The 16,597-nt window shown below is 35.0% G+C and overlaps 1 long non-coding RNA gene across 2 annotated transcripts; it reads right to left on the reverse strand.

The window, feature by feature from the left end:
- Positions 1 to 601: 601 nt before the first annotated feature.
- Positions 602 to 16,496, reverse strand: LOC131149793 (uncharacterized). 2 transcript variants are annotated; one of them, XR_009135302.1, is made up of 3 exons: positions 16,249 to 16,494; positions 1,937 to 2,074; positions 602 to 898 (listed from the first exon to the last, which is right to left on the reverse strand). It is a non-coding gene; the product is annotated as an uncharacterized LOC131149793 (long non-coding RNA). The 2 variants fall into 2 exon arrangements; XR_009135303.1 differs by having other exon boundaries at positions 602 to 2,074; positions 16,249 to 16,496.
- Between the last annotated feature and the right edge of the window lie 101 nt (positions 16,497 to 16,597).

The raw sequence follows: 16,597 nt of genomic DNA on the forward strand, positions 1-16,597 counted from the left end.
ATTCTATTTTATTTTTACATTTTTTTAAAAATGGTGGCATATAAATGAAGATGATGATGTTGAGCTGCCATGACAAACATCAAAGCCATAACCACAAAAAAAGATGAATCTAATTCCTCCTTGTACCCACATAATCACACAATGTATCATTTACGCCATTTCTATGAATACTGGAGTCTCTGCTGGAGGTGCATTGATAATTGTGTACCTCAAAACAATAGACAGAGAGAATCCATAGTATTTTTGGAGAAAAAACTACAAGGAGAAGAAGACCTGCGCTGATCCAATAGTAATTTGGGAAAAAAAAACAAAAAAAAAACTAGGAAAACCCCAGCTGATAATTCAACTCAATGCTTCACTATGCCCAGGCAGAGTAATTTTTTCAAAAGATAAAAGAATCCAAACAAGCTCTATTATACACTACATATTTTTGGAGCTCAACCCGCCAATATATAACATTCACAATGATACACTAGAATGCCTTCTTTAAACTGTAACAATGGAACAAAGATTGTTAATTTTAGAAGACTGGAGGCATTATCGGATTCTCCTACAAAACCATATATTGAAGCCTCCTTTAAAAGAGAAAAAGAAGAAAACATTTCTAAAACAAGAAGTTAATTGACAATCATTGCCTGCTGTGATAAAAGTTTCGCTTGTTAAAAGCAAAGTCAATGGCAATTTCCTCAATTACAAAGAGAAATTCACTCCACAATATGTGGTTAACGTAGCTAAAATGACCAAATACAGTCATACAGAGCAGAGGTAACCACAAAAATATTTAAAACCAAAAGAAAGTAGTAAGTAGAGTACAAAATGCCCAAAAAACACGCTATGCATTTATGTGGCAAACTATCAATATCATTGTTGAGTAATCCTGTGCTGAAATGTAGTAACCCTTAACAAAACATAAATCATTATCACCTTTAGGTCTCAAATAAAAATAATAAATGTATTAAAAAAGGGCTAGCTCAAAATAATAATGCTATAATAGATGAACTAATTGATGACACAGCCTATAGTGACACATCCAAAGCACCTTCTTTCTTGGCCAAAATCTTTAGCAGACATACACTACTACAATATTATCACCATCATGTTTCAATCATACACTTAAGAGGCAGTCTCATAGCAAATTGGAAAGTCAGCACAGAAACCATTGAAATGAGAAAAAAAAAAAAGCGCAAAAGACACTGACCTCTCCTGAGGTTTCGTTAAAAAGACAAGGGTCTCGCTTGAGATTTCAAAATTTTCATTAACCTTTCCTAAGATTTGCCAAAAAAACACAAACCTTTGTTCAAAAGACATGTCTCTTTACAAAATACAAGAGGAGACTTTTATCTTTTTAGCAAACTTCAATGGAGATCCCTGAAATTCTTGAAACCTCAGGTGAGGTCTTTGAAATTTTGGAAACCTTAGAGGAAGTTAATGCTTTTTGCCCCCCAAAAGAAATTAATTAACATAACTAAAGATGGTAGGGTGTTGCATCAAAGCCTCAAGCCTAAATTTATATGTTCAAGTCACAAGAACAGTTCCTCCATGTGGAAGTAAGATTGCATATATCAAGCTGCCCTCTCTAGACATCCATCACAGAATGCGAGCATTGCACCCCTTTGTGTTAGATGTTGCCTTGATAACAAATTTCAATATATGTGTGAGTGTGAGACTTTCCCTTTGTAAAAGAGAGAAATATGCACTTTATAACTCTGAAACAAAAGTTATGTTCAAAATCAAAATTGTGAATTACTAAATAGGGAGAAAGAAACAAAAGAAATATTTAAATTATTGACGACACACAAGCAGTAATATTCAAAGGGAAAACAATAATATCAAAATTAAAAAGGGAAAAAACAAGTATAAATGCAATCGAGTATAAAAGTATAAATGCAATCAGGTATAACAGTTGACATCATTCTGCAAATTGTGAGGAACTTACAAGAGAAGTATACATTGGGGAAGAATTGGGGCTTTGTGAAGGGAATGTTCCGGGCAAAGAGTGTGGAGATGTTGAGGTCAATGGATGAAGAAGGTATTTTAGTGGATGAAAATGTAGGGGAGTGACTGACTTGGAGACCTAAAAGGATAAGGCAACAATCAATAACCAGTACTCAAAAATTAGCATAGGTAGCGTATTTTGAAAGCATATGCACAAAGAACAAATAATCACTAATTGCTTTTTTTTTTAATAGTAAAAGAAGATGATTTATTAGAGAAAGAAGAATGTACAAAAAGGAGAACAAGAAATCCTCTTAAACAGAAGAAAAAAAAAACGAGGAAAAAAAAAATCAAACAAAACTCAAATGATCAAACTAACAAATCCAACCAATCCCGCTCGACATCTGAAAACCTAACTATTTCAAAACACCCGCAGAAGCACACCAAAGCCAAGCCAAATAATGGATCTTCTCCCATAACAAAGATTCGCTCAGCTTTTTTCCCATAACTATACAAACATTTCTTTCAATTCATAAAACCCCACAGAACTGCAAAAACCACACATCCACAAAGCATGAGCATCCTTCCTTGTACCAAAACCAGCAAAAGAAGTGGCCAACAAATCCTCCACCAACTTTGGACAAACCCAATTTTCTCCCAAAAGACTAAAAAGCTTATTCCACGTATTCCAAGCAAGCAGGCAGTGCAAAAACAAATGAGATGCTGTTTCAGAATTATCCTGACAAAGAAAACATATATCAGGAGAAAGTGCCTTTGAAGGTCTCCTACTCTGCAACAGATCGTTGGTGTTCATTAAGAACAACCAACCAAATAAAAGAATTGATCTTTGAGGGAACTTTGACCTTCAAAAGAATTCTACGGAGTGGAAAATAAATATTAGCATAAAATCAAGTAGTCACAAAAAGATTTGCAAGAATAAGACCCTGAAAGAGTCTAAAGACCAAGAATGGCTATCCAACACAAAGGAAGGACAACAAGTCCTCAAATAACATCAACAGGAAGACAACCCCTCTACCTCTCTATCATTAAGACTTCTATGGAAATGGAAGTCCCAAGAAAATGAATGGCCTTCTAAAATCAAAAAGAAGGAAATAACCTCATTATGACCTGAACTCGAACGACAAAGATGAGAAAAAGAATACAATAAAGCAACATTACCCACTCGGAAGTCTTCCCAAAAACGAACACAAGAACTATCACCCAAGGCAAACTTAGTGTGAGGAACAAAAAGAGGGTACACCTGAAATACAACTCCACAGGCTTTCCGAAGAACATCTAATTCCTAGATTAGCATCCCAACCATTCACATGCATACCAAATTTACTTTTAATGACTCTATGCTAGAGAGAGGACTCCTCTAAGCAAAACTGCCATAACCATTTAGCCAAAAGTACAGTGTTTTTAGACACCAACTTGCCAAGACCCAAACCCCCCCTCCGACCTAGAATCACTAATTTCTGACAAGTTTCAGTCTATTTGATATGTTGAACAAAAATTGTTAGGAAAAAAAAATTAAAACTTGAATTTTCATAATTGTATGCAGCATCCATTGAAGAAACCAAAACTATGCTTCAATCTATATTCTAAAACTGCTACAAATTCTTGCAGTCACAGGTCCTCCCTGGAGTTGTGTAGTTACAAGTGCTGTCACTTGAGCTACCAGGGTGGTTGCATATTTCCTTCTTATTTCATCCAACTCAGCTTGCATAATCACAATTTTTCTTCCAGCAGTTGTTGCTGCTGCCATCATACTCTATGTCTGGGTGGTGGGCCACAATTTTCTAATGAAAATGAGAAGGAAATATGAACATGCTATCTATCTCTCTTCCACCACTTGCAAAAAAGCATCATTACACGAAAGTTCTGTTTGTCAGCTTGCAGTGCTTTGCCTCTCCACTTAGTTTCAAGTTTTTGCCACAATTTAAATATGACTAGGTACCATAAATCATTACTTTGACATCCCAAAGCATGAAAAACGACAGTATTCAGCAAGCAAGAATTGTCTAAGTTTGAAACAGAACAGAACAGAAAAAACACCCTTCTTTTCTGTTTGTTTATTAGGTAATTTTCTCTTGGCATCCATTTTGTTTCTACCACCTCACTTGTGCCATGAGCTTCTTGCTTCACAGAAGCATAATCAATCTATTTGTGCTATTGTTAAGACCTACAATAAAATTCTAACACTCAAAAATATACAAAATTGAGCCTATTGTTCCTTCAATAAAATGTCAAGTCCCAAGAAATCTCAACAACACTAATACAAGTGCCACACCTGATAATTTCTCTAATAATTGCCCAGAAGTCTACAGTATCACTGCTCGGATACTTGTTCCTCAAAAAATGCCACACCAACAGTTCCAAACTCTCTCTACTGCAATTCCGGGCTGTTTTTTTTTTTTTTTAGGTAATAACTCAATTGATCAGAATCTAAAACCAACTACAGAAGTATGGCTGAATCTGACAGGCAATTTTATAACAATAGGAATATATTTTTTATGTATCTTATTATCTTGCGACTCCTACCTTGGAGTCCTTGAATTTTTAATACAATAATAATTATTTTTTAAATTCAGTCATTTAGAAATCCTAAGCAAGATAGGTTGGCAATGAATCCTGCTTTTCTACTCTAGCCTACTAGCATCATAAATTGAAATAATCTTAAACCCCTTAAACAATTAAACTTACAAACAAATACAATGACTCTACTCATGCATAGAGAAAGCATATTTAATAAAGTTCACGACAACAAAGGTCAATGCTGAAACACAAAGTAAAACTTGAAGACCATCCATTCAATGCAACAGAGTTAATTATAAGAGGGACATTTGGTTCATGGCATCTTCCAGCATTATCAGGAATGTGATGCCCATGGCATCTAATTCCTACCTTTGTTTAAGCTCCATAATATAATGTCGCAGGAATCTTAACAGTGTTGGGAATGAAGGATTCCCACCAAACATAAGCATTCCATTCCCACCCTCCCCCCGGGTAAGATTCATGGGAAGCTCATTCCCATGAGAATCTTAGTTATTGGACTAAGTTGCCCCCACTATTTTGGCCAATTTGACATAAATGCCCCATAATAAAGTATTATTACACTATAATTACATTTATAATATGAATTTCTATTTTCTATAGGACCCTCATCATTACTAAAAAAGTCCAAGTAGTTGCTGGGCTTAACTTTAAAAATGAATCTTTAACTTTAGAGTAGCAACACAATTAGATTAAAGGTCAACAACACCTATTGCAATAGATTCACAATCTCATAGCACTTAGCTTGTACAAACACAGCCATAATTCTACATCAAGCCACTCACCTCATTTTAGCCTATTATCCAAGGTTTTTACAGTAAGAATCAAACGGAAATGATGCAAACACAGCACGCATCTTCTCATGCTCTTTCCAAACCAATTCTATACTAACTATAGCGCAGGAGAAGAGGCCAACATTAATTCACTTGATGTGTATGCCACAAGAGGCTAAGACAATGGTACAAACACATTGAATGTCCATAATCAACACAATTTTGATGGCAAATGCACGTTAAGTACAACAATCAAGATGAGCAGTGCAAAAATAATAAAAAACACATAACTAAGATATTTGTACTGCATTAAACGAGCAGAATTCTTTCCACCGATAAGCATATCAATTAAGAAAGATCAGATGCCAAATAGTAGAATTGCTCTGTCATCTTCTTTGGAACCAAATATAGAAAACATATCAATAGAGAAATCACGGAAACTGAAGGCTCCACATTGTTTTCAAAGAATTGCAATTTGATCCATTACAAAAGAAATGAAAACTAGATGTTCTGAATTAGTTGCACCATTGCAAACTTGCAGCAATTCAATTGTGTAAAAATGGTGTTTGTATAAATTTGCTCATGACAATGAAGGTGTGTGTGCACCTATATAAGGTGCAGTTCCACTTGGAGTCCATATGTGCATGGGGCATAGAATTATGCCAAGTCAACTGTGTAGGTACTAATATTGTGGCAAATAAACAGATATTGGACATATAGATTAACGTGCATGGCACATAACCCTGCATTTTTGTGGCAAGTAAACAGAGTTCGTTCCTTTTTGACTGGTTAGTCATGAGTTCAAATCCAAGGAAACCTACTCTATGCATGGTTAGTCATGTGTACACCATGACCCTTCCCCTACCCTTGCAAAGTGGTGAGTCTTATGACCTGAGGATGCCCTTTATTTACATACCCCTAAGTGGCGTTTGGTTCGTAGCATTTGTGATTCTTGAGAAATATAGAATTGTCGGAAGGATAGGATTCCCTTGTTTGTTTTAGAAGCAATTTATTGATAGATTTATGGGCATGTGGCATTCTCATGTTTGGTTTATTCCTCGGAATTGATAAAATAATTTTCTATTCCCAAAATATCTTTGAGTTGGACAAGTGATAACATAGTATTTTAGCACAAAATTCAGTAGAAAAAATTAAACTCCTAAAAGTAACCCAATTCATTGAACAACACAATATCAAAAGCAATAATTAAAATTTTTTTAAAAAATTGTAAATTACTACATAATTCAAAGGCTAATTCAATAGTGTAACTATTTTTAAATAATAGTAATAATAAGTATGCAAGTCATACATATAAGTACCAATCTACCTCATTTGACCATATATAGATCACTTCAAAACTAGGGGTTTCTTAGATTGATATTATATAATCAGGGGTCTTTTCATCACGTCACAATTTTGATAATTCTCCCGGGTTAGGAATCTAGACACCCACATTTTAAAATGGGAATAGAGATACTTGGATGGAAGAGTTTTGTGAAAATATGTACCATTTTTTAGAATGGGATTCCCAATTATAAACTGTGGGAAACCATAAAAATTACAGACAGAATCATTGGTTGAATCCACGAATGAAACGCCACAATATTTCTTCTCCAATGTTATTCACTACCAACCATCTAGAACACAAAAATGGTAAAAAACTACTCGAAATATGTCAAATATGGATACAAGCAATGCCCGCTGCTCTCTTTCTCTCTCTAAAGCGTACTCTAAAAACATTCTCATTGTTGGAAAATTTTCATGTATCTTCACCTTATCTTATGAACCATAATCAAGGATAAGGGAAGTAATACAAGATGTACTTTGCATCATTTCCACCGAGACAACCAAATTTTGATGATATTCGGTCTTCTTTTCCTATTGATCAAGTCTCTATTACGCGAAAAACTACATTATCTTTTCTCCCCTTACTCACCTTTATGTTTGGTTTAATGACGGAAATTCTACCAAACTAAGTTAAGTGGTGAGAGGGGCCAAGAACCGTTTATATAGAATTCCATAAGCGACTCAATCCATCAAAGAGTCATTAATGCATACATATGGTTTTTTCCTTCCTCCAAGGTGATTAAATGTGATATATTCCTTAATGATACATCGATTAAGGAGATTAATGACATTGACCAATGTATCTCCATTACTCCAATGTATCTTGAGAGACTTTTCATTAAGTATACATGACTTTGGTTATTGTATCTTGCACACAAATAAATATGGTACTTGACTTTGGTCAACGCACCTTTATATGTTCATGAACTAAGATATAAATTAATTTCTTAATTAATTATTTTATGTAGATACACATATCCCCATCATGTGATCATGAAGATCAAACACACACATAAAATTCCAACATTCTCCCACTTTACCGAATGATCACACTAAAAATCAATATCTTGTATTTAGATTAACATTCACTGTACACTTAACAAATAACTAATGTGGATTGGCTTTATGTCAATTATCTAACATTGTTGCCGCCGAAAATCAAATGACTTTCGTGAATCGCTCGTGAATCGCCCTTTGATCGCGACCACTTGAAAAGAAACTATCACAAATAGCTTGGAGAACCCGGGGTGTACTGTGGGGGATCACTCCGATAGCTGAGTAAGAGACTAATGGGAGGCTCTAAATTGCAACAGTTGAAAGAAGTAGATAAGAATGAGATGTTTACCTCCTCTCAAAGTCCCTTTTTAGTGGTGGAGCCATGGAGGTTGACCCTTTTTCAATTCGTCATCGATGGGCACATTATTGTGCTTGTGGGGGTTATAAAAGTTTTATGAGTATTTATGTGGAGGTTTTAAGTGCAGTTTGTAACCGTTTCCTCTTCATGAATAAGCATATTGAATTTTGCGTGTTGGTTACACAGAGGTGTTAATGGTAGTTTTGTAACCGTTCTTCCTTATGAGTGAGGATATTTTGGGTATATCAGTTGCCCCCCCTAGTTTCGAATTTTTGAAACGAGTTTCCAAAGTTTGAATGCTTTAAAGACTGCCATTTCAATCGAGCCCCTTTTTTTTCTTAGTTTTGGCTCACTCTGAGCCATATTTGGCTCAAGTTAGGCTAAATCCGAGTCATGTTATGCAGAGTCTGAACCCTTTTTTTTTTTTTTTTGACTTCGTCCGAGCATTTTTCGGCTCCATCTGAGTCGTTTTTCAACTAAATCCAAGCCGTTTTTGGCTCCATCTGAGTCGCCTTCGACTTGATCCAAGCTGCTTTTCGCCTCAATCCGAGCTATTTCAGATTCACCCCAAGCCGCTTTCAGCTCAAACCGTGTCATTTGGGTCCGAGCCATTTTTCACCTGAGTTTGAGTCACATTCGAGCGGCTTTAGACTCCATCCGAGCTTTTTTTTCATTGTTAGGCTCAATCCGAGCCCTTTTCTTCGTTTATAAAGCTAAATACAAGCTGGCTATGACTCCATCCTAGCCGATCTTCACCACTCTTGGCTCATTATAAGCCAGTAACATTGTTTGTTTGGCTCAATCCGAGCCGGATATTTCGCAATTTTGGCTCAGTTTGAGCCGATTTCATCAGTGTTTTACCTTATATGAGCTGAATGTTTTATACCTCTACTCAATTCAAGCCAGATGCATTTATCATTTGACTTCAATCCGAGTTGGTTACTTTGTAATTTGGCTCAATCTTAGCCAATTTCATTAGCATTATACCCGATCTGAGCTGAATGCTTTACAGCTCTGCTCAATCTGAGCCAGATGTTTCACGATTTTGGCTCAACCTCTATCTGCCTCATAAGCTGTGCTCATCTAGTAGGCTAATCTTTGGGCCTCATGAGTTGTGCTCATCAATTGGGCCAATTTGGTAAGCAGTGCTCACCCTTTGTCTGCCTCAAGAGCTGTGCTCATTAGTTGGGCTGGTCTTCGAGCCTTATGAGCTGTGCTCATCAGTTGGGCTAGTTCTTCAGACCTCATGAGCAATGCTCATCATTTGGGTCAGTTCTTCGGACCTTATGAGTTGTGCTCATCAATTAGACCAGTCTTCGAGCCTCATGAGTTGCACTCATCAGTTAGGCCAGTCTTCGGGCCTCACAAGCTGTGCCCATCAGTTGGGCTAGTCTTCGGGCCTCATGAGCTGTGTTCATCAGCTAGACTAGTTCTTCGGACCTCATAAGCAGTGCTCATCAGTTAGGCCAGTTTTTCAGACCTCATGAGTTGTGCTCATCAGTTGGGTTAGTTTTCGGGCCTCATGAGTTGTATTCATCAATTGGGCCAATCTTTGGGCCTCATGAGCTGTGCTCATCTGTTGGGCTAGTCTGGTGATCCGCATCGCTTTGGGATTCGTACCACTCTGGGATTCACTCTATTTTGGTCCTATAAATTGCCTTCTTTGTCTCATTCTTCCCTCGTCTCCAGAGAAATTTCTTCCCATAAAGTGCACGCATACAAAACAAAAAACGAAGTAAACAAAGGATAAAGAAGAAAGAGACAAAGGTGTACCTGATGCTATAGGAAGAAATTCCTCTACAGACAAGGGAAGAATGAAACTGAGAAAGCAATTTATAGGACCAAAATGGAGCAAATCCCAGAGTGGCGCAAATCCCAAAGCAATGTGGATCATCAAACTAACCCAACAGATGAGTACAGCTCATGAGGCCCGAAGATTGGCTCAACTGATGAACAGCTCATGAGGCCCGAAAACTGACCCAATTGATGAGCACAGCTCATGACGCTCGAAAAACTGGCCCAACTGATGAGCATTGTTCATGAGGTCCGAGTCCAAAACGGCTTAGATTCAGATGAAAAGTAACTTGGATGGAGCCAAAACAGCTCGAATTGAGCCGAAAGCGGCTCAGATCAAGCCGAAGGCGACTCGAATTCAACTGAAAAACGACTAGGATGGAGGCATGGAGCCGAAAATTGCTCGTACAGCCTTTGCTTAACACGGCTCAAATTTAGTCGAACTTGAGCCAAATACGACTCAGAGTGAGCCAAAACTAAAAAAAAATTAAAAAATTTTAAAAAAGGGGGAGGTGGGGTCGATTAAAATGTCAGTCTTTAAAGTATTCGAACTTTGAAAACTCGTTTCAAAAATTCGAAACCACGAGGGGACAACTGATATACCCAAAATATCCTCACTCATAAAGAAGAACAGTTACGAAACCACCATTAACACCTTTGTGTAACCGACACGTATGCTTATTCATGAAGAGGAAATGGTTACAAGACCACACTTAAAACCTCCACATAAATACCCATAAAATTTTTATAAAACCCCACAAGCACAATAATGTGTCCAGCAATGTTGAATTGAAAGAGGATCAACCTCCACCACTATAAAAAGGGACTTCATGAGAAGGTAAACATCTCATTCTTATCTACTTCTTTCTACTATTGCAATTCAGAGTCTCCCATTAGTCTCTTACTTAGGCATCGGAGTGATCCCCGGGTCCTCCAAGCTATTTGTGATAGTTTCTCTTCAGGTGGTCACGATCAAAGGACGATTCACGGAAGTCATTCGATTTTCGGCATCAAATGTTCACATGATACATTGGTCCCACACTAATGTCAAAACACTATAATCATTTTACATCATTTTTCGCTTTCAATAATGTGCAGATACATAAAATTACAAAAACATTACCCAAAGCCATACAACATACATGCTCATTAAGCATTTTAATTAGGCGCCAATACTTTAATCAATGGACCTATGATCATTATATTGGCTCTTTCATTCAACACTTTTTATCTTGCACCTTCTCTCTAACAACAAGATATCTCAACTTCATGCGTTTTGACTTTCTTAACACTGGTTGTTTTTAGAGAAGAAAGCATCATATAATGCTTTGATGGGCCTTGAAATAAAATACATTATTCGAAGTCCTATATGAAATTCCTCAACCAAATTACTTAAGAGGTCTTGGCATAATTCTAGCTTCCAATACATAATAAATATTGGTGCAAGTAGATGCATAAGCAAAATTCATGTTCCACTTGAAAATGCATATGGAATATGTTCAATTTACTTTCACTCACTTCCGTTGGAAAAACTTTGATTTTCAATTAATTTGTAACTTTCCATGATATGGGCTATAAATATTAAACCTTTAAAAAACTTTTTTTTATTATATAGGTCTTCAAAGAGAAATCGAGTATTTAGACCTATCATAACATTTTCAATTCCCAACATAATGATGCATCTATTATGTCTTCCATTCCAAAGTCCTTAAAAAAATTCTTTTTTTTTTTTCAGGTAATAAATCTAGACTTAGAGATTTGATCATATGTTTCTTGATATGATCATTCAAGAGAGAGAAGATCAAGTAGTTTTCCACATAATATAGACTTGATCAATAGGAATATAAGGAAAGAAGAGCTAATTGCATCAAAATTTGATTGTCTTAGTAAAAATGTTGTAAGGTATATTTTGAATTATTTTTCTTATTCTTATTTGATTATGGTTCATATAAAATAAGCTAACGATCCTTATGGAAAATTTCTAACATATGGTATAGAGCAATAAGATTGAAGCTTATTTTTTGAAATTATAAGAGTTACTTTCGTGTATAAGGATATCTTAATATATAATCAACCATTATGATTTGGATCGAATTGGTAGTCACCAAAGTGGCTATCCAAATAAAATATGATTTCAATAAGGTAAAGGGGAACTAAAGGTTTCAATTTCATAATACAAAACATATTATGCCTAACCTTTGGTTTAACAAAGCTATGACCATCACTGGCGAAGCCAATAGTTTTTTGTTTTTCATTTTTCCTAATTGCAAGAAAAGAGTTGGAGTTTTTTTGTTTTTTTTTTTTTTGCCCCACATTTTTTCATTTTTCTTTTTACATCTGGTTGATTGTGTATTGTGAAGGAAAATATATATATATATATATACTTTTAGCATTAAAGCTTGTAAGATATTGTGGAGTGAATCAATGACATGTCATTATCTAATCCAAAGCTTGTTTAATGTAAGTATAATCAAATGTTACATTAAGTTTTTTTTTTTAAGTGACTCTTGGCATTTTTTGAAGTTATTATTTCAAAATCATTTTCAAGCTTGCCTAATATTCTAAAGTTGATGTGGTCCAATTTCCTAATTAGAAGGAACAAATTCTCATTATGTTAGAATATTTAGACTTAGATATATATCTCCAATCTCCATGTTGGTGAACCTCTAAACAAAAAACAACGAAAAAACTAAGCCTTAAGTCCCACTACGTGGAGTCGCCTATATGAATCCTTTTTCGCCAATTTATGCAATCATGGACCATATCTTTTGACAGATTCAGGGATATTAAATCCTTACTATCTCTTTCCAAGTTATTTTAGGTCTACCCCTACCCCTTCTACTACCCCTCACAGTAACTAACTCACTCTTCTTCACTGACGCACTATACGGCCTACGTTGCAAGTGTCCATACCATCTGAGTTGTCCCTCCCTTATCTTATATTCTATAGGAGTTACACCTAACTTACCGCGAATATGGTCACTCCTTAATTTATCTTTCAGTGTTATACCACTCATCCATCTAAGCATTCTCATCTCAGCAACTTCTACCTTTTGGATATTCTGTTTCTTAGTCGCCTAACATTCCGATTCATATAACATAGCTGGTCTTATAGATGTCCTATAAAACTTCCCTTTTAATTTTAAAGGTATTCTACGATCACAAATGACATTTGAAGCACTTCTCCATTTTACCCAACCCGCTTTAACTCTATGCATTACATCACTTTCAATTTCTCCTTCAGCTTGCATAATAGATCCAAGGTATCAAAATCTACAAGTACTATTTATTTCTTCATCATCAAATTTAATTTTGTCTCCAATATTCCTCTTATCATTACCAAAATTATATTTCATATATTCTGTCTTATTTCTACTTATCCTAAAGTTTCTAAATTCCAAAACTTCTCTCCATAATTCTAACTCAACCTCTACTCCATTCCTAGTTTCATCAATTAATACAATATCATTTGCAAACAACATACACCATGGAACCTCCTTTTGAATACTCTTAGTCAGTTGGTCCATTACTAAAGCAAAAAAATAAGAGCTCAAAGCAGATCCTTGATGTACACCTATGGTGATTGGAAATTCTCTAGTTTCTCCATCTATAATCCTTACACTAGTCATTACTCCATCGTACATATCCTTAATGACATCAGTATACCTACTACATATACCATTTTTTTTCTAAAACCCATGATAGAACTTCCCTAGGTATCCTATCATATGTTTTCTCTAACTCAATAAATACCATCAGCAAGTCCCTCTTCTTTTTTCTAAACTTTTTCATTAAACTTCTTAAAAGATATATAGCTTCTGCGATAGATCTCCCAGACATAAAACCAAATTGATTTTCTGAGACCTTCGTTTCTAACCTTAATTTTTGTTCAACTACCATTTCTCATAATTTCATCATGACTCATAAATTTAATTTCACGATAGTAATTACAATTTTGAATATCTCCTTTATTTTTGTATATAGGTATTAAAGTGTTTTTCATCCATTCATCAGGAATTTTCTTAGTTTTTATAACTGTATTAAATAAATTAGTTAACCATATAATTCCGTTATCACCTAAGCATTTCCAAACTTCAATTGGGATGTTATCCGATTCTATAGCTTTCCCATTTTTCATCTTTTTGAGTGCAAACTAAACTTCGCTAACTCTAATGCAAATACTGATTACTAGGGAATACGATGGGGTTGATGGTGTGCAAGAGCACATAATGGAATCTAGTGTGTAGATTTAAGAAATCCATACATGGACCCAAACAAAGTTCCCACCAATGGCATTTTAAGGTTCATGATATTATTACATTCTTTGACTTCAAAGGAAATTATGTCGATTAATGTATATATCTAAAGATCAGTGGGAGCTAGTTTTATTTTTGAAATCTATATATGGATGGTATGCTACTCACTAAATCTAGGTTTATTACATGAAACTAAAGAATTTTCTTTAAGGACTTTGGAATAGAAGACATAAGAGATGCCTCATTATGTTGGGCCTTGAAATTTGTCGTGACATATCTAAATACTTGATTTCTCTCTGAAGGCCTTTATTTAAAAAAGAAAAAATCTTGAAAAGTTTAATATTTATAGCCCTTGTCATGGAAAGTTACATACTAATAGAAAATCAAAGTTTTTCCAATGAAAGTGAGGTGAAAGCAAATTGAAAATATTCCATATGCATTTTCAGTTTGAAGCATGAATTGTGCTCATGCATGTGCTTGTGCCGATATTTATTATGTATTGGAAGTTGGAATTATGTCAGGACCTCTCGTGTAATTTGGTTGGGGAATTTAATTTGGGACTTCGAATAATGGATTTTATTTCAAGGTTCATCAAAGCATTATATGATGATTTTTTCTCTAAAAACAACAAGTGTTTAAAAATTTAAAACACATAAAGTGAGATATCTTGTTGTCAGAAGTTCCAAGATAAAAGGTCTTGATTGAACACGTCAAGTGCTAGGATGATGATGGCAAACCCATTGATTGAAGTATTGACGCTAATAAAAAAGCATAATGAGTATGTATATGGTACGGGACTTGCTAATGTTTTGAAATATTATGTATCTACACATTATTGAAAATGAAAGATGATGGAAAAAGATTATGATGTTTTGACATTATTGTGCAACCAATGTATCATCTGAACATAAGTGAATAGTTAACACTTTCTCATTATGACTTATCTAAATAAATATTAATCATGTGATATATGGAAAGAATTATGTTGGATAATTGACATAAAACAACAGTAATCCACATTTGTTATTTGTTTTATTAAGTGTATAGTGAATTTTAATCTAAATAAAATATATTAATTCTTAATGTAATTATTCGATCAAGTGAGAGAATGTTGAAATTTTGTGTGTGATCTTCATGATCACATGATGGGAATATGGTGTCTGAAATTTTGTGTGTGATCTTCATGATCACATGATGGGAATATGGTGTCTACATAAAATAATTAATTAAGTAATTAATTTATAACTTAGTTGATGAATATATAAAGGTACATTGACCAAAGTCAAGTACCATATTTATTGGTGTGTAATATAGAATGATCAACGTCATGAATCCTTAATAGTTAGTGAAAATCTCCCAAGATACATTGGAGTAACAGAGATACATTAGTCAAAGTCATTGATCTCCTTAATCAATGTATCATTGAGGAATGTATCATATTTAATTAATGTACATTCACCTTGGAGGAAGGGAAAGACCATATGTATGCATTTATGACTCTACAATAGATTAAGTCACTTATAAAATTCTATCTAGAGGGTTGTTGGTCCCTCTCACCACTAAACTTGGTTGGTAGAATTTTCATTACTAAACCAAACATAAAAGTGAGCAAGAAAGAAAAAATTAAGTAGTTTTCTGCATAATTGAGACTTGTTCAATAGGAATGGAAGAAAACGAGACCTAATTGCACCAAAATTCCGTTGTGTCCATGGAAATGACATAAGATATATCTTAAATTACTTTTCCTATCTTTATTTGATTATTGTTCATAAAATAAGCTAAAGATCCTTCTTATAGAAATTTTCTAACACTCCTTTCATTAGCAACCGTAGTTTCATGTAGATGCCAGCACAATCCTTTATTCGGTGGCTGAGAAAAAAATAAACGAAATAAAATTGGGAAAAGAAAAGGGTAAAGCGTGGAAGCTAATCCTAATACAACACTACATTGGTATTGTGAACTTTCAAGCCCTGAAATTTTAGAAGTCAAAAAACCATAAACCCAACCCAAAATTCCCTTCTCATTCTCATTCTCTTCTCTCCCCTTTCGTCTCTTTTCCCAACTTCCAAACAGAAAATAAAGGTCTGTTTCAACGACTTAGACAGTCTGCAAACCCTAGGACAAACATTGAGCCAAAAAGTGGACCTGGTACCCTTGTTTGAAAAATTAAAGACTTTTTTAGCTTCTTTGAAAACAATTAAGACTTTAAAAGTGCGGTTTGGATCGATCTTACAGCGATTCTCTGGGTCAAACTTGGGAAGAGATAGTTAGCCGACGGTGGAAATTGCGCGCACACGATTCTGGTGACGACGACTTTCTCCCATTTTCTTCATCGCCGCTCCTATCATATGGATTAGGGATTTCCTTCGATCGACAGCAATGGAGATCGGGGACCGTGGACTGGGCATGTGTAATGTGTTAGGGGAAATCAATTACGGAAATGAAATTTTGGCGAAAATAAAGGTGTAGCGCATCGCTCATGCTGCCAATGATCTTTACTATGCTTAAAAGCCAAAATTTAAGAATTTTTTCCCATTTTATTATTATTTTATAATAAAATATTTAAAAATTCTTGTATGGGA

The sequence above is a fragment of the Malania oleifera genome, chromosome 2 (genome assembly GCF_029873635.1).
Source record: "Malania oleifera isolate guangnan ecotype guangnan chromosome 2, ASM2987363v1, whole genome shotgun sequence".
Classification (NCBI taxonomy): Eukaryota; Viridiplantae; Streptophyta; class Magnoliopsida; order Santalales; family Ximeniaceae; genus Malania; species Malania oleifera.